This window comes from Aquarana catesbeiana, linkage group LG06, assembly GCF_042186555.1.
Source record: "Aquarana catesbeiana isolate 2022-GZ linkage group LG06, ASM4218655v1, whole genome shotgun sequence".
Taxonomy (NCBI): domain Eukaryota; kingdom Metazoa; phylum Chordata; class Amphibia; order Anura; family Ranidae; genus Aquarana; species Aquarana catesbeiana.
In genome coordinates this window covers 290,376,912-290,397,003 of record NC_133329.1, presented here as the reverse complement: position 1 = coordinate 290,397,003, position 20,092 = coordinate 290,376,912, and the positions used below count along the sequence as shown (strand labels likewise).

At 41.3% G+C, this 20,092-nt stretch overlaps 1 protein-coding gene across 1 annotated transcript in view; it reads right to left on the bottom strand.

Moving 5' to 3' along the window:
• PLCL1 (phospholipase C like 1 (inactive)) overlaps positions 1-20,092 on the bottom strand; it is a 444,741-nt gene that overhangs the window by 391,605 nt on the left and 33,044 nt on the right. The gene's annotated exons all lie outside the window — the stretch shown is intronic.

The following is a 20,092-nucleotide window of genomic DNA, read 5'->3' as shown; positions in this document are numbered from 1 at the left end:
TCTAAATAATTCGCTTGGACTCTTTCTTGTTGATCCATAGTGTGCTGGCAAACATTTTCCTTGTGACTTCTGAACCAGTTCCCTGCTGGTTGTTGCAGCACCCAATCCCTGGAGAGCTTTTCCAGGAACGTGTGCGATGGGAATATGGAGTACTACTATTCATATGGACACATTTCTGTGCCATTATCTGTCTGCAGAATGTCATACCTTACAGCAATCAGCTTGGGATCTGGTTAGAAGAAGAACAAAGAGCAACAGAAATGTATTTAATGAGAAGCTTCAAAAGCAACTTATTAATAATGGAATAGAAATAATAAATATTCAAATGCTCATTTTTTTGTAATAATCATACCACTAAATACTAGCAGAAAACAAAATTGTGTTAAAAAGGAACCTTAAAGTCTAACTCCATGTTTACTGTGACTTGAAAAAGTCACAGTAATGGACCAAGCTGACCCCAAACAATTCATTTCCTTCACTATCAGTTGTACCTGCTGGGCATGCTGTATAAACTGAATGTAGCATTAGCAAAATGGAGTCAGAGAATGTGATGTCATCAGCCTGCTTCTCCGTCACAGTCAATCAAAGGAAGCTTTGAACTCATTCATAGAATATAAAGCTTCCTGTGAATGGTTGAGCAGCACCAAGAGTGTTCCAAGAGTGGGATGGGAAGTTTTTGTCTTGCTTCCAGAACAGTGCTATATACTGTACTGTACGTGGTGGATATTGAATACAGTTTATACAGCGCTCCCAGCATGCACATCTCTTAGCGAAGGAAATTAAACTCATGGTAAACATTGAGCTTGGGTTTAAAGACAGACATACGTAAATATTCCATCTGCCAAAATGTATTTAGTATAAAATTGTGGATGGCTAGCACTGGATGCATTGTCACGTGTAGAAATTGTCATGTTAGAGGCACTTTCACACCAGTTTGCTTCAAAATTGAAAGTAAAACGCCTATGGGTGTTATTTATGAAAGGCAAATCCACTTTGCACTACAAGTGCAAACTAAAAGTCCCAATGCACTTGAAATTGCACTGAAAGTAAAGTAAAGTCGCTGTAGATCCGAGGGGGACATGCAAGGAAAATAAAAAACAGCATTTTAGGTTGCACATGATTGGATGATAAAATCAGCAGAGCATCCCCTCATTTCAGATCTACACCTCAGATTTACAGCGCCTGCACTTCCAAGTGCACTTGCAGTGCAATTTCAAGTGCACTTTGCATTTGTAGTGCAAAGTGGATTTGCCTTTCGTAAATAACTCCCTATGTGTTTATGGAGCCTTTTTGCAGCGTTTGCGGTGCAGTTTTCAAAAAGACATGTGACTTGAAATGTGCACCAAAAACACTTAGTGGCGCTTTTGATGCGGTTCCCATTCATTTCAATGGGGGAGGAGCGTTTCTATTAGCTCCCCAAACATGCTACAAAGCTGCTGCAAGCAGGATTTTTTTCACTGCAAAGGAAGCACACCGATCCACTGTGAAAACATTCATTAATTTTAAAAGGGAAGCTTTTCCAGGCGCTTTAGAAAAAGTGCTTGAAAAACTCTGCAGTGTGAAAGGGCCCTTAAAAAAGAAGATTTAGGAGCTGGTCAGCACTGTGTAAGTGTTCAAAAGCCATGGGCAATGGCTAAAAAAATGGCAGGCAATTCTTTTAGAAACATTGGAGTCCTATAACACAGTAAAAGCTAATGATAGCAAAGGAACGCGCTCTCAGATAAACTTTACTGCAGCATAAAAGCCACTTTCACACGGGCACCATCAGTTTAGCCACGTTAAAAATGTATCAGTTCTTATCTGTTGCTTCATCCGTCTTCAGTTCCGTTAATCTCCGTTTTCATCCGTCTTCTGCTCCGTTAATATCCATTTACAGCAGTTTCTGTGCCTTTAAGGAAATTACCCAGAAAGCATTGCTCCTTCCATCCTACACCGCCATGCGTGAACAGTTTGCGACTGCTTTTTTTCTCCATCAGAAGTTCCATGGCAGAGTATATATATATTATATATATATATATATATATATATATATATATATATATATATATATATATATATATATATATATATATATATATATATATATATATATATAGCAGTGCAAATTTAAAATTATTAATTAATTTGGATATTTCAGTGTGTTTTGATAGCATAAAAAGACACAAAGCACATGATATGTTCAAAAGAGTTTTAGTTTTATTCTGCATAACGCTATTAAAATAAAGGTTTTTTCACTTTGTTTTTTTATTTGTCAAAAGTATGAACTTTCTTCAAAACAGATCTTAACTGATCGGATGTTGACGGACATTGTCAGTTAATATCCGTTTTGACGGATCTGGACGTAGCCTTGTACATTTAAAAAAATGGATAAAAACGGAAGCGGAGGTTAACGGGAGGTTAACGGATGGTAACGGATGGTCATCCGTTTGCCCATAGGAATGAATTGTCGGATGTCGGATGTCCGTTGACGGATGGAAGAAAAACAGATAGACGGTCCGTCCGTGTGAAAGGGGCCTAATGCTTACATGGTATGAAGTCTGCCAGGCCCCAACAACGTACAGCTTAAATTTTCATGTAAAGAACCGCCCACAAATGGCTTGATTAAACACACTTTATACATTGTACACCCCTGATGAAGTCTTACTTTTAGGTTAAATGTGGTTTTAAGGGATTTTTGTGCTTTTTAAATTATTTTTCATTATGGGCACTTAGATTTATTGGGGCAGTGTGGATTTAGCTGTAGGAGGAAAAGAGCGATATTTGCGGACTGGTGAAAAGTGGATTGATGGGAGTGCATTCTTTTCCCAGGCTGGAAGCTTACTGTGATATATTGGATTCTGATGGGCATCTGAGCCTTTTAGTAACCACAGTAACCCTTAGTATCAACCCATGCCTTTGGGTTGTGGTATGTGAAAAAGGAATCTGACCCTACCCTATTCACATCTCCACTCAGACAGAAAGATTGACTGACGGCAGCTAAAGACATACTTGCTGTCTGGTTATCATCTCCGTATAAAGAAGGCAGTTGTACTGTATGTCTGTTCCATCATTTTGTATTTTTTCACTAATGGCTCATTGCCCAATAAGGTTATACACCTGGCATTCTTATGACTTTCTTTCATTTTCTACATTATGGATTTTTAGACCGTTATGAATAAAAGTGAAGTTTTAGGTCATAGTAAGTTTGGTGCGTTGGTATAGTACACCCCTGTTGATGTTTCTCTATTAATATTTCCCACATAAAGACCAATCTTACAGAATAAGTATACATCAGGTAGTTTTTTGTGTTGGTTTGTTTGGAATCACACAAAGTATACCCAAGAGGAAATCTGGTAATTTATCTATTGTTTTTGGACCAGCACCCTACACAATAAGTGCCTCCTCATGAGATTTGTGATCCTCATGGGAAGCCATCCCGGCTAGGAGAACACACAGTGATTATTGCTAGCAGCTAGCAATAATCGCATGAAAAATCTGACAGGCTGGTGGTACCCAAGTTGATCGCTCAACTCAATCAGTCTGTCCATACATGGTTCGAATCTCGGCTGGTCCCTGCAGAATCTGCCGAGATTCAAGCCATCTATGGCCGGCTTAACTCAAAGTAGAATGCAGAATGCAGTAGATTATGGGAAAACAGAAATAACCCAAACTAAAATATTGCAGGTTTTTACACAAGCAAAACATTTGTCCTACTATGGTAAATGCTATAAATGCTGTTGGAAAGTCAGAAGATGTTTGCATCCTAATTTAATCAGCAGCCAGTTAGTTTCACTCATTGGATGCCACAGGCGAGGACCAGCAGTATGTGTCTGAGAGATAAAATCACAGAACGCTCAGCCTCCTGCAATCTGCTCCTCACAACTAATTAGCCAGAGAAGTACCTAATTTAAGCACTTGTTCACACAAGGGATAAATGGATAGCAGAAGTAAACTGCAAAACAGGTCTTTGGAGGTACATTTACACAGCGAAATCAGCACTGCACGCCAAGGCTGCGGATAGAACACGACCAGCTATAAAACAAATAGCCTGTAACTCTGTTTATTTTCCACTGTCACCTTTAATCTAAAACTCACTACATTAACATTCTGTAGTATTTGGTATGTTAATGGAGAACTCCAGGCAAAGCAATAAAGAGGTTTTAAGAAAAAAACACTATAATGGCAGTGATATATACTGTATATACTGTAACCTATTTGCAGGTAAACTAGACACACAGAAGAGAGTTACATAGTTAGTCTGGTTGAAAAAAAGACACAAGTAAATCCAGTCCAACCAATAGAAGAGTGACAGCAGAAAAAAAGACCAAGTAGTCCATCAAGTCTGCCCCTCTTTTTTCAAAATTATTTTTAGATCTATTATTATTCCATCTCTTGCTTATTGCATTTGAAATCTAAATCTAGGATGCGGTGCCCTTTTTATCTTCCCACACATATCTCTCCTAATATTCTTGATCTTGGTTTCATAAATTATCTGAATGGAGTTTGTACCCTCTACCTTGTTTGCATAGGTTGCTTGGGAATGACCACGCAAAACTAGCCCTAACATGGGTCTGTTCCACTGCAAAAAGGAAATTAGATAATTGAAGCTAAGGTAGATAGTCTATGTAGGACATTCTTAACCAGGGTTCTGTGGAACCCAAGGATTGCTCCAGAAGTTGCTAGGGGTCCCTTGAGCTGTGGCTGATTGAACTCCCATTTGATGGTATCTGCATAGTTCTGGGACCAACACTGCTTGCCAGAGCCAGGTGCATGAACCCAATCATCTTTTTAGTTGTATGTAATGGTGGTATTATGATCACAGCTGTAAGTGGGGCATTCTTCCTACTGACCACCAATGTATAAGGCCCCGACCTTCAATGAATTGGTTTTAGCAGGCTTTCCCTAAGCCTAGGAAATGATTTCAAGGGTTCCTCTGGGACACATTTGTCTGCTTTTGAAGATGCTGTTAATATGGAAATGAGCCGATTTCCTAAATCTTACATCCAACATGATTTGTTGTTTGTGCCCACCTTGCTTTAAGATTCGTGAGTGGCACCAAGGCTTGGTCTGTACTCAGCTCTATCAATGACAGCAATATGTGAATGTGAATAAATCCTTATTAATTTTAAATCCTGCTCATGTGTAAACCTGTCAGAGGTATTGGGACCTTAGTGTTCGATGTATTCACTTGTGAAATGATATGTGCAATTATGTTCCAAATATAGTTGAAAATAGAGATGAAGAGTTTCTCTTCAATCCTTTTTCCAGAGAATTTAACAATTTCGTGGTTCGAAATTCCTAGCGCTGATGTCGAAATAAACTTTAGCTCTCAGATGTGAATGACGCATGATCTGCAGTTATGGTTGCCAAAGAAAGAATGGGAAAAATACTGCCTAAGGCTTCACTTCAGTAATACCTGGCACTGTCAACAAGACGGCAGCCAGTACTGACTTGTAGCACACCAATGAAAAATGTTTTGCCTATGCACTAGTTCTACTGTGTAATTTCAAAATGAATTACATTTCATATATGTAATAGAAAAACGTTATACAGAATTGAATCATTCACACCGGCTTAACTATAACAATTCCCTTTAGTTACATACAGTATCCAAAGAACGTAAAGTGTTACTAAACCCCAAACCCTGCATTCACTATATCTGGTCTCCCACAGTACACATAACATGGAAATGCAATTATTTTAGTAAATATAAACTGCTAAATACCCTTTCTCATCAGTAGTATATAGCAGTCTTGTGACTTCTATCAGTGTCTGGTTAAAGCTTGTAGGAGGGGTTTTCATTCTACTTGACTGTCCTATGAGGCTGCAGGACCCCTGACCCTCTGTCTAGACAGTGCTGATTGGCCCTGTGCTGATCACATGCACCCTCCCAATCAGAAAAAAAAACAAAAAAACACAACTCTCTAGTAATACACACCAAACTGAGCATGTTCAGAGTGACTCCAAAGGCTCTGTACTATCAGGAGATCTATCGGGGACAATGGAAGAGGAGGATCAGAGAAGACAGGCTCAAACAGCCTTTTTACAATGCAGAGGATTAACCCCTTAGTTTCCATAGTGAGTATACCAGCATGTTTTACTGCATATAGAGACTGATTTTACTGTTGTGGGTTTATTAACACTTTAATCTGGTATCTTGTTACATTTATACTCGACTTAGTAACTCTGAAGTCACTTTTGTACAAAGCAAGTATAAACCCCAATACAGGCTTATGTAGAGCTATATTGTCTTGGCTCAAAAAAACAAAAAAAACAAAAACAAACATGAAAATTGTAATAGTTTTAGGTATAAAATGTAAACTAGATTGTTAGAACTGGATTAGCATCACAGAACACTGTTCACTAGATACAGGATATGAAAGACATGGAGGGGATTTAAAAAATAAGATATTAAATTGTATCTTAAAGCGAAGTTCCACCCAAAAATGGAACTTCCACTTTAAGTGATGGTCACCCCCTGCCATGCCACACTTGGCATGTAATTTTTTTTTGGTGGGGGGGGCGGGGGAGCGGATACCCTCTTTTTAGAGGCATCCAGCTCCCACTTCCTCCTGGGGCTCTTCTAGGACATGTCACAGGTCCAAGAAGATTGCCCGGCCAATCACAGCATGCAGCGCGTGCCCGGCTGTGAAGCCACAGCTGGGCGCCCACAGTTACAATGCTGAAGCCGCAGAGAGGAGGGGGAGAGAAGCTGTGCCTCATTCGCCCGCATCGCTGGACTGTGGGACAGGCGAGTCTCTGATTATTAAAAGTCAGCAGCAACACTTTTTGTAGCTGCTGACTTTTAAATGGGTGGAACTCCGCTTTAAAGGAAATCTTTGGCCACAGCACACACTTTAATTTTATAACATTAGCATTGTAATAGCAGTACAAAACACTAGTTATATAGGACAGTCCAATATAAGCTTATTAAAAAAATCTCAATTCATGCTGTGAGTGTTGCCTGTTGGCCAGCCATCTCCTTCCACAACCTCCTGGGTTCCCTGTATGTTTTGAAGCTTTTTCTCTGCAGTTTTCTTTAAATTTCCAAGGACTACATATCCCATGGTACCCTGCAGCTTGCCGACAATGATTCCTGTACTGACTCCACCTACTCTCAGCTGCCCTCTAGTTCAGAAGGCAGGCTCTGTGAAATGTGTGACACAGCGGTGCCTACTTACAAGGTCACAGTGAATACATGTCACAGAATTTAAGGAAGTAAATGTGTGGGGATCTTCACAAAGTAAGCTTACAAACTTGAAGATCATTCAGATTAACAGACGTAGGCTGGAACAAAAACTGAAATACAACGTGGAAGTGGAATCATATAGTAAGATCATATGATTTTACATTTTGCCAATAGATAAGCTTTAAAACAAATGTTTTTATTCAATTCTGGACAGAGTAGGGAAGGATAATAGACCCCCTGTCAGGATTTCATTGTTGTGTGGGTCTCCGCTGGTGATATTTACCCTCTCTAATTCTTCTAATTCATGATAGTTACCCTCTGTATTTCTCCTTATTTATGATATTTGCCCTCTCTAATTCTTCTAATTCATATTTACCCTCTCCAATTCTCCTAATTTATTATATTTACCCTCTCCAATTCTCCTAATTTATGATATTTGTCCTCTCGAATTCTCCTAATTTCCCTTTGTTCGGAGACATTTCCTAACACTTCCTGATCTGTCTTCGAAACGGGAAGGGAAGGAAAATTTCCCAAATGGCAAGCAAATGAAGGTGATGAGTTTTAACCCTTCCCTATCCTATTTTAAAATTAAAAAATGTTTTGGCTTTATCCATACTTTAACATCAGCGGGGCATCATTTAAAAGCAACCAAAGTTTCCAATATTTTAATGAAAGGTGAAAGTGCTCTGGTTGCGATAAGCAGATTGGCAGGTGGGAGGGGCTCGCAGCACTGGCGGGGGGACCTGAGAAGAGAAGGATCGGGGGCCTCTCTGTGCAAACCCACTGCTCAGGAACATAGTTACATACTTAGTCAGGTTGAAAAAAGACACAAGTCCATCTAGTTCAACCAAAAAAAAAAAAAACATACAATCCCATATATTCACAATTCTTCACCCACAGTTGATCCAGAGGAAGGCGAAAAACCCCAGCAAAGCATGATCAAATTTGCTACTGAAGGGGAAAAAATTCCTTCCTGATCCCCCCCGAGAGGCAATCGGATTTTTCCTGGATCACCTTTACCTATAAATGTTAGTATCCAGTTATATTATATACATTTAAGAAAGAATCCAGGCCTTTTTTAAAGCAAGCTACTGAGCTTAATAGAACTACTTCTGGAGGGAGTCTATGTCACATTTTCACAGCTCTTACTGTGAAGAAACCGTTCTGTATTTAGAGATGAAATCTTTTTTCCTCTAGACGTAAAGAGTGCCCTGCCCCCTTGTCCTCTGTCATTACCTTATGACATGTTTGTTATTTAAAACAAATTATAAATCTGCCTTTAATATCACTTTAACCTGGCCATATATGGTTTGAATTCCGGCCAGTTCAGCAGGTCCTAGCTGAGATTCTAACCATCTATGGGCAGACTGAATGTACCCAAGTTGATCCATTGATTGCCTTGGGTACAAACATCATGTCAGATTTTCAGCAAAAGATTACTGCCAGTGGCTATCACCCTATATAAATCTGCCCTTCTAAAATACAATTCCTGCTTCCATGCTGCCAAACAATCCTACTATTTCTCTCTTATTAATACCTTATCATCCAGTCCCGTCGGCTCTTCTCAACCTTTAACCCTCTGCTTCGTCCCCCACCCGCTCTACCCACTAACTTACTCACTGCCCAAGAGATTGCCAATCACTTCAAAGACAAAATTGATGCAATTCGTGAGGACACCTCCACTGTGTGTACATCTTCCCCACTCAACATACCTTGCCTAACAGCACATTCAACACTCTCCTCTTTTGAACTGGCTACTACTGAAGAGGTTACAAAACTTCTCAGATGCCCACCTAACCAATTGTTCCTTGGATCCTGTTCCCTCACAACTACTACGGTCACCCTCTTCTATCCTATACTCCCTCACTCACATCTCATCTTCAATCTCACCCTCTCTAGTGGCACCTCCCCCCTCCCCTCTAAAACATTCGCAGATCACTCCCATACTTAAAAAGCCCTCACTGGACCCCACCAACCTGAACAACCTAAGACCCAACCTAAGACCCATCTCATTGCTCCCATTCACCTCTAAAATTCTAGAACGCTCAGTCTACAACTGTCTTAGCTCCTACCTGAAAATAACCTTCTTGATCCCTTATAGTCTGGCTTTCACTTGCAGCACTTTATGGAAACTGCCTTACTAAAGCTCACTAACGATTTACTAACTGCTAAAACCAACAGCCACTACTCCATACTCCTACTACTTGACCTCTCTGCGGCCTTTGATACTGTTGACCACCCGCTCATTCTCAATAAACTACATTCCAATGGCCTCCAAGATTCTGCTCTATTCTGGTTCTCTGCCTACCTATCACAGCGCTCCTTCAGTGTTACCTACAACTCTGTCTCCTCCTCTCCATTGCCCCTTTCTGTGGGGGTCCCCCAAGGCTCTGTTCTTGGACCCCTTCTCTATCTACACCTCCTCCCTTGGTCACTTGATAACCGCCCACGGCTTCTAATACCACTTATACGCCGATGACACCCAAATCTGTCTGTCTACTCCTCACCTCACTCCTTCAGTCTACTCTCGCTCCCACTTCCTTAAACTAAATCTCTCTAAAACTGAGCTATTAATATTCCCTCCCAAAATCAATAATGCAACCATCAGTCCGTCCCCTCACGCCAGGGTACTAGGTATAATCATAGACTCTGACTTGTCCTTTCAGCCTCAAATCCAATCGTAGTCAAAGTTTGTAGAATTCACCACTGTAACATCTCAAAAATGTGCCTCTTTATAACAAATAAAACCACCAAGCTCCTCATTCACTCCCTTGTAATCTCTCACCTTAACTATTTCAACTCCCTTCTCATTGGCCTGCCTCTCCACAGGCTTTTCCCCTCTTCAGTCTAACATGAATGCTGCTGCCAGACTTATCCACCTTACCAACCACTCAGTGTTTGCCAACCCTCTCCTCCAATCCCTACACTGGCTCCCAAATCGCCCAGTGAATGAAATTCAAAATACTAACCACAACATACAAAGCCATGCACAACTCTGCCCCGAGCTACATCACCAATCTGGTCTCCAAATATCACCCAAACCATCCTCTTCGCTCTTGTCAAGACCCCATACTCTCAAGTTACCTCATCTCCTCCTCCCATGCTCGTCTCCAGGATTTCTCCGGAGCCTCTCCCATCCTCTGGAACTCGCTACCTCAACCTGTCCGGCTATCCCCTACTCTTGCTACCTTCAGGCAGTCCCTGAAAATTTCATTTCTTCAGGGAAGCCTATCACATCTCTAACTAATCTTTTACCACTTCCATCAGTTCATTGCCCACAGTTACAACCTTTTGTACCACCTGCCCCACTCTATTAGATTGTAAGCTCTTCTGAACAGGATCCTCTTGTATTTTATTGTATTATAACTGTATTGTCTCCCTTTTAGATTGTAAAGTACTGCATAAACTGTTGGAGCTATATAAATCCTGTATAATAATAATAATATAATAATCACTGTGTTCTCCCGGCAGGAACGGTTCCCCTCAACTCCCTCGCTGGAAGAACACAATAGCTTAATGGAAGGGATTTCCCCATCAACACTGACCATGGTTGCAGGAAAGTAAACGGCACCATCTATGGTCTGCCTTAGTACAACACAATCAATAGTCAGTCAGTACTTAGGGAGAGAAAATTTGGTAAAATGTACAGCCCTAGAATAATGACAATTCACCACACAGTAAGGTTGGTGTTAGTTTCCATATTGGTCAGTATTTTCAGTCATGTATAATAAAGTACACCTCTTCCTGAGACCATGATGTCAGAGGCACAACCATGACACCTACTATTCCTTCTTTACCACATGTCACCTCACACTGTATTGAAGAAGTAGTAGCCATCAGTTACCTTTTCTTCAATCAGTTATCAGCTATTGCCAGATTTATATAGACTAGGAACAGATGAAGTGATCGACTAAAGGGCTGAATTCCTTATTCCAAGGTTCATGTATGGGCAGTCAAAGTTTTCTCTTATGTCTCTCAGGCTGATGTTGCACATGAGAATTTTTTTTTCCAGATATTATTATACCGTTTTGTTATTGCAATTTTTTGCTAAAACGCATAATGATTTTCTATTGGAATGCTTACATTTTACAGTGATTTGTCATTCTGTCGCTCAAAGATCAAGATTAATCAGTGCTTGTGTCAGTGGCAAAATCGCTACTGACAACCTCTCTTGATGCATCTCTATGGAATGTAGCTCAAATCACTGAAGGAGAGCAATTTGTAGCTGAGCACAATCCAATGCTGTAGCACCAGCCACTCTAGCAACTAAATCGCTAGTTGCATAATTGGCAATAGCAATTTGGAGCAAAGATTAATCTATGCTACAAAATTGCCAGTCTGGCATCAACCTAAGGGTCCTTTCATATGAGCAATGTCCACTCAGATGAGCAGGGGATCTGTAAAGAAATCTGAATTAGAGCAGAATGAAAAAGGTCCCTTTTGTGACATCCGTGTTTGTTTTTTCCTGCATCTAAACTAACCCATCTTAGGTCAATGGCAAGGCAGACGTAAACAGACATACATCCGTTTACATCCTTCACGTTTTAGGTCAAAGTAAACAGAAAAGGCCTCAAAACCTTTTTTTTTCAGACCTAGATGGACCAGGGGGTAGCCAGCTGTAAAAAGATGCAGGTCCGTTTAAATCCTGATCTGAGCAGAAGTTCAGCACCTTCCCTCCTCCCCGTCGTAACCTCTTGCGATACATCACAGATTCCAAGAGGCTGCAAGTCCATTTACAAAACGCAGCCCCACTCATGCATGCCCATTAGGGAAGCGGCTGTGAAGCCACAGGAAGGCACAGCCAGCTTCCCACATTCAAGATGGTGGCGCCAAAGACTGGTGAAGAATCGGCCTGAGTGAGGACATCACTGGATCCCTGCACTGGTAAGTGCATGTTTAATAAAAGTCTACAGGATTTGTAGCTGCTGATTTTTATATTTTTTTTCTTTCCAAACCAGAGATCGTTTTTAAGCGTTTGCTCAGATCCACCTGAAAAACCGACAGACAAATCTGATAAGAGTGCTTGTCTGACAGGACCCTTAGGTTGCATTGATAGCACTCAATGAACCCAGCATGGTTATTAGCCAGTCAAGTTCTGGTTTTTAGTCCTATATCCAGACTAGGTTTTTATTCCACACATCAGTTTTGGACATTTAAAGGATGAGTTCACCTTTAGTAACATGTTACACCCGTATTTAGAATGTAACATGCATGCAGCACCCCTGCTCACCCCCCCGTACCCACTGTAACATTTTAAAAACAGCAGGACTCTACCCACACAGCTGCATCATTCATTTATAGAGATCTGTGCAAGAATGAACTACAAGTCCCATCTACCACCGCAGTAGACAACTGGTAGCTCTCAATGAACAACCAGGGCACTAATCAACACCCTCATATTTCACTGACATTTCCTGCAGCTAAGCAACTCTATACGGGTAGACAGCTGTCAGCAGTGTCAAATGGAGCTTAATTATGTAGCATGAGCCTGTATATTCTGCAATATATACATTTTTGGTAAACTCATTCAATGAAGCCAAGCTCTGCAAGCTGAGAGAACATGCACTACATTGATGCATTCACACAATGGCACAGTAACCATGAGATAAAAAAAAAGTTCAGGAATATTCCTTTATCCTATTGTTTTGCAAATCTATGTACACTACAAACTGTGTGTTTGAATCAGTTCTGATATCGCTGTTTTACTAACCTGACAGATTATTTAAATGGAAAACCTTCATTTTGTTTGCAAATAGTAAAGATTCTAACTACCAGCAAGAATGAGTCCTTACATTTAAAGAGCAACTGTCATTTCAGATCCATCATGGCAGCGCCTGTTAGCGGGCATCCACTCACCTGCTGCCGCCACGTCCCTCACCTTGTTGTGTCACTGCCGCATCACCATCCATCCCATTAAAGTGAATGAGACTGTCGGTGAGTCAACAGCAGGTCAGAGGAGGAGCCGCTGCGGGACAGAGATGACAGTTGCTCTATAAAAATGATGATTTAAAATCGACTTGATTTAAATCAAATCCACCCTGCCCATGATCCACTCATCGCAGGTGTTAGAACTCTATTAGAACAGTGATTGCATGATATCCTCTCCCCTCTCTTTACACTATCATTAAACTCTACATTCCCTTCACGATTTGCAAATTGCAATGAATGTGGGAGGTACACTAGGCCTGTACATGAAAAAAGTAAACAATCCCACTTCAATATAAATCGCACCCCTCATTCTGTAGCCACACTACTGAGCACAGCACAGACAGTGAGGGGAAATTCCTATAACAGTAAAGCATGTCTGTGCTCTCCCCCTCCAGCCACTGCAGAAGATAAAGCATGTAAGGGAAATATGTTTATGTAATCATTACAGAACTGTAGACACATCCCATAATGATATATTATACACACTGTACTCTGCTGTAATTCAGTATTAGAAATAATCCTCATGCAGCTTTGAGATCTTTCTAACAGCAATCAGTGCTGGTATGGTATATGAGAACATCCCTAGCCACAATACAGAAAGAGTCGGGTCTTGCTGCTTTACATCAGCGTTCGGTATAAGTAAATGTCGGCATGAGTAAAAAACAAAAAAGTGCAGCGCTGACTTACTAATCAACACAATAATGGTGGAACCCTCTAATGTATGGCAATCTCAGTAAGCTTCAATATCACCATAATACCGGTCTCATTGATATGTAAAGTCACATATAATACACATCAGACTAAAAATAAGACATAAAAAAATGGCTGCAAACTTTGCAGGGATGGTGGAAACCTCTTATACAGATATTTGACAGTGTAAGTAAAGCAGCGGACGTATCCACTGCTCATCAGTGCAGCCTCATCAGTGCAGCTTTTCAGTGCCCATTAGTGCAGCTTATTAGTGCTCACCAGTGCGGTCTCATCAGTGCCCACAAGTGCAGCTTATCAGTGACCACCAGTGCGGTCTCATCAGTGCCCAGAAGTGCAGCTTATCAGTGCCCACCAGTACAGCTTATTAGTGCCCACCAGTGAAGCTTATTAGTGCCCACCAGTGAAGCTTATTAGTGCCCACCAGTGAAGCTTATCAGTGCCCACCAGTGAAGCTTATCAGTGCCCACCAGTGAAGCTTACCAGTGCCCACCAGTGCATATCAGTGATGCCTCATCAGTGTAGCTCATCAGTGCAGCTTATCAATGCAGCTTATCAGTGCCCATCAGTGCAGCTTATCAATGCAGCCTCGTCAGTGCCCACCAGTGCAGCCTCACCAGTGCAGTGGTGCTGGCAGGGAGTAGAAGAGAACAAGGAGGGAGGAGGACACCACCTCTATGGGCAGCACAGACAGGGGGTTGTGAGACCCCCTTCCCCCACTACAGCAATCAGGGCAGAAATACAAGCCCCTGCTCACTCTCAGAGAACTGCAGGTGACAAGACCGCTGGCTGAGGATACAGGAGGGATTAATAGCAGCCAGCGGTCTTACAAACAGGAAACCACAGGGCACTAACAGTTTTTCAGCAAGATCAGCAGGCTATTGCAGAGGAATTACAGAGCTCAGAAGAACATGGATGGCATAGTCGGTAGGTAGGAGATCAGCAACAAGGACATGGAAAAAAAGTTTTTTTCCAGGAGTTATGCTTTAAGTCTGGAAAACACAATTATAAAGGAATTACTATAAGAAGCAATCAAAGTTCTGCTTTTCCCCAAATCGGTCAACTCCATTTTTTGCATCATATATTATATTTACCCCTCTCTTCCGATGTGTAGCTCATTTCATGTATGTCATCATAGAACATCCAAACCCAATTATTCTAGATAATAGCTATACAGCCACGAGTCACAGAGCTCTGCAGACCTCTCTTTTTGTAAATCGGTTGATGCAGCTTCCACTAACAAATCACAAGACTTGATTACACTTTGTCCCAGCTAAGAAATATTAAAACAAGATTAGAGATGCAGATTATAGATCTGCTTACAGACTCAGCTCAGGAGATACAGAAGAGGCTTGTGCGGTTTGCGCACGTATCTGAAATGATTGACTTAATATAACGAGTATGTCATAGGATTAATCTCTGACCTCATGCTATTTCTTCACCCGCCAAATATTCTTTAATGTTGTTATACATTGAGGCTGATGCATTAATCGTTTCTTCTGATAAAAGGGGTTAGTCCGGATGTGTTCAAACCACTTCAATAAAACCTTACTGTGGAATAATCCTTCCTCTCCAGATAGTGACTGATCTATACAAGCTTTTCTAGGTGAATATACCTCTCATCAGCTATATCTATTCATAATTGCATTTATTTTTCTACTTCACAATTCCATTTAGAGTCATTGTGTCGTTTCAATCTCTTCTACAGTCTCCCGTAGTTTTTTTCCTATTCAGGTATTCTTCAGAGGACATAGCCATTGTGGCAGCTGAGGGCAGTAAGACCTTCTAATATCACCAACACATCCTTCGAGATAGTTGCACTGCATGCAACTCTATCAAATAAACTAAGATATATTGTGCATTCGTATTTTGTTATCCTAAACAGGGACTCCAGAACGACATACTCCAAGAGGGGCTGGAAACTTTTTGACTTGCACATGTGGTCAGATGAAGGAAAACTTCAAAACAAGCTCAATAGCAATGTGTCAGGGCTCAGCCCTTCCTTCTCTGAGCTGGCCGCTCAGCTGTCGGCTAATTGTCAGCTCCTATCTCTCTCCACAGTTACCCAGCTGTTGTTGATTCTGCTCGTCAGTCCTGCCTACTTAAAGCCGTCCAGCTCACTTGATCTCTGCCTTCGCCTTTGTCAACATCACAGAGACTTTCTCCTGCATTCCTGTTGAAGACTTGTTCAAGTGACTTTCCTTCTGGCTCCTGATCCTGCTTGCTGTACTACTACGTTTATCTCTGGCTCTCTGACATTTGCTTGGCTGACTACCCGATCCGGTTACTGAACTCTGGCTTGTTTTGACTACACTTACTCTGTTTACCTTATTATTATTATTATTATTAAACAAGTGTGATTTAACTTTACTTCTGTCTCGGTCTGATTCATGGTTCCTGATACACTGAAGAGGAGGCTCCCACACAGCAAGGCTTCCCTTGATGGGCACCCAACAGTAATCCAAAAATACAGAAAGGAATACCAGACCAAAACCGGATTTAAAAAAAAAAAAAAAAAGTCCAAGATCATTTTAATTGCTGGTAAAAGACACATTTCGGAGATAACACCCTATTCATCAGGGCTAAACACAGGACAAAATGTGGATGGACTATTTATTGTGGATGAACAAGCAGCCATGATTGTTCATTTACACTATTGACAGATCGTTCAACTTGATTTTAGCCCTGATGAGCAAGGAATGTTGAGCCCCCAAAACCAGTTGGATTTTATTGCAGAATACATTTTTTTATTGACTCTACAAACTAGTGTGGTGCCGCCCATCTCTTCTATTTTTAGTATTCTGATCCAAGGGTCCAGGAGGGCCCCGTGGTTGTTGGGAGAGAAGACTCCAGAACCCCATGCTAAATATATAGTTTTTATTTTTGCCATCTGTATCCCATTGGGAGATTTACCCTAACTTCCTGTCCCATAGCCAAAAAGGAAATCAGTGGAAATCCCTAAAAATTAAGGGAATCCATTGCCCCCCCCCCCCGGTCACCAGAACTAGTATCTCCATTGGAAGATTTCCCAGTGCACTGATTACTGCACTATTACTTTTCTGGAGACAACTCAAAATTTGGGATTTTCTTTTACTTTCATTTTCAATGATAATGGTTAACAGGACAAAGAGAAAGGGGGAATCTCCCTAATAGGGGCACAGACAGAAAAAAAACTGACAGGGGGTCTAATCCATCTACTCTATCCAAAACAAAAGAAAGTTTTGCCTTTACTTATACTTTAACCACCGTAAGATTTACCCCCTTCAGGACCAGGCCATTTTTTGCGATATGTCACGTTGTTACTTTAACTAACATTTGCGTGGTCATGCAACGCTGTAACCAAATGATTTATGTCATATTTTTTTTCCCCACAAATGGAGCTTTCTTTTGGTGGCATTTGATCATCACTGAGTTATTTATTTTTTTGCACTATAAACAAAAAAAGGCCGACAATTTTTGGGAAAAAATTATATTACACTTTTTATTTTCTGCTTTAAAAAAACATATCCAATAAAAAAAAATAAATAAAAATTAAATTTCTTCCAAAATTTTAGGACAATATGTATTCTGCTACTATGGGATATTTTTTTTTTTTTTTTTTTTTACTAGTAATGGCAGTGATCAGCAACTTTTATAGTGGGACTGAGATATTACGCCGGACAAAATCGGAATACACCTGGCCCCATTTTCGGGGACCAGTGACACTAATAGAGTGACCAGTGCTAAAAAAATATGCACTGTCACTGTACTATGACACTGGCTAGGAAGGGGTTAACATCAGGGGCAATCAAAGGGTGACATGTGTGCCTAGCTTGTGCTTACTCACTGTGGGAAGGTGCTTTGACTAGGGGAAGGCAAAGATCCATGTCCCTGCTTTGCATAAACACAGGATCGATGCCTTCCCTCCTAACAGAATGACAATCTGCCTGGTTTACATAGGCAGATTGTCGTTCTGCCTGTGTCCTGTGTAATCAGCGGGTCCTGGCGGACATCCAGTCCAGGGTACCTGCCACTGGGCTTCCACAGCAGGAGTGGGTCGCCAGCAGCATGCGCGCCCCACACCCGGAAGTGTCACATCACCTACTAGGTATGTGATCTGGCACAGAGCGGCCTCCCTGCCGCAGTAGATATATAGTAGGCGGTCCGAAAGCAGTTAATAGATTTTGTACCTTTTGCCTAATCGATATACAGCTGTCACATGGCCCTGATCTTTCCCAGCCTGTCTGTTAAGAAATATAAGGAGGAGCTGCTGCTGGTGAAATGTTCAAAATTTTAAAAACCAGCGGATTTCTGCCAGTCATATTCTGTGATGTCCCTTCAGCTTGCATCTTAGAAAAAGAGGGAGGTGAAGCCTCCATTAATCTACATGTAATATTCCGCCCCAATTGTGTTTAGCTGGTTAGTGGGCATGGAGGAGGAGGGAGGGAGTGAGCTGTCATTTACCACTGTGTATACGCCCAAATGTGTGACTCTTTAGTCACATGGGCTGCTCAGATGTGATAGGGAGGACATGCTCAGCATAGAAACTCACTGAAAACTGAGCATGTGCAGAGCTGTCAAATCCCTAGCTGAATCGGGGACATCAACAGAAGGTGGAGATAGAGAGCAGCGGGATCAACCAGATTTTTTGCAGAATACAGAAAACAAATCTCATAGTGACTGAGTGAGTATGAACAGCATGTAATACACCATTTGATAGCTTTTTATGATGTGGGTTTGGTGACACTTTAAACCCTGAGTTTTTGAAAACACTTTCAGGAGCTAATTTTATCACCTATGGAGCATGCTGCTTCTTTATCTTCCAGTTGGTGACATGATCACTGTCCCAAGTTTCCCGTTTCAAAGTGGCTCCTTTTTCTTCCAGCATCCTATGGAGCCACCCTTGGATGAAGGCACTATAGTTGTATCTCCATACACTGTGTGCATCCATGAAAATACACAGCCCTGTAGCTTAGGGTGGCAAGACACTCAATCCTCCAAGACTGACTGGAGACTGCACAGTCAACTCTTTTCTATGAAGACTGGAAGTTCAGGAAAGCAGCACAGAGAGCAGCAGATATACAAGTAAAAGTGAAATTGGAATATTTTTTATGCCTAAAAATGTCACCTGTGACTTTATGTCACATATAAATGAAGCTGTCTCTCACTGTAGAGTCTGCATTACACCATCTATGTGTTTTTATCTCTCTATATTTTGTAACAGCTGCAATACAACACAAGCACGATACGTGTGCCCCAATTATCAAAGCCTAAAAGACGTCCAACCTCCTCCCAGTACCTCCATGTAAGAATCTTAAAATGTATGCTAGTGGCCATCAAGGAAATAAAAGCTGAATGAGCTTGGAAATGGTCCATCTCACTGACATTGTTTATTCTCTATACTCAGGCATCCCAGATAAAAACCATTTTAGAAGCTTCAGTTCTGTTAATATGCCCTTGCAGTTTAGTATCTGACAACATTAAAGTGGCTGTAAACCTTTACATATACCCACTGAAGGGATACACAGAGATTAACAAATCCTCCGACATAAGTTGTATCTGTTTATCGGAAGATCCCTTTGCATGGCATCCAGTTTGCATGGCATTTGTGAACTTCAGGAGGCAGGGGTCTGACATCATATAATGCACAGAGGAGAGCTCAATGTAATCTGAGACCTGAGTGAAGGGACTGGCCACCCCCCTCTACACACTCTCATAAGGAAACATGCACAGCTGTGGTTGTCATTCTCCGGGATTGGAGCTCCTTCTGGGCTCCCAGCCTCCATCCAGGAGCCTTGTGACTCTCCCATGGCCTCCTTCCATCTGGTAGGGCTTGAGACCTGGGAGCGTAGCCTGTATTACATTATCCCTCCTCCACAGTATTAGGGCATGTGACAGCCATCCATCGCTTTCTCTTGGTTCTGCGGAGGACACCACGGCAGCCGTGAATCACTGTGCTCACTGGGCATTTGTCTTCCACTGTTTAATATTAGACATTTGTAATATGATTTGGAACTATTGCTATTAAAGATTGAAACTTAATTTCCATCATTTGCTTCAACAAATTCACCAGAACAGCTCCCGTGTTGAATTTCTTTATCTATCTCAGCTGGTCTTTGGAGCTTGGGAGCAGCGGATGGATTATATATTTTATGGACAACTTTGATTACATGTATGCCCCTGGCCCCTGTGTTGTTTTTCAGGTTTAAAGGAATACTACTTCAGGACTGTTATCTGGTTACTAAAGTGTATGAAATCCCCAACAACAAACTTCTCTTATTTGCTCCCTTTTGGTCTGTTAAATATACC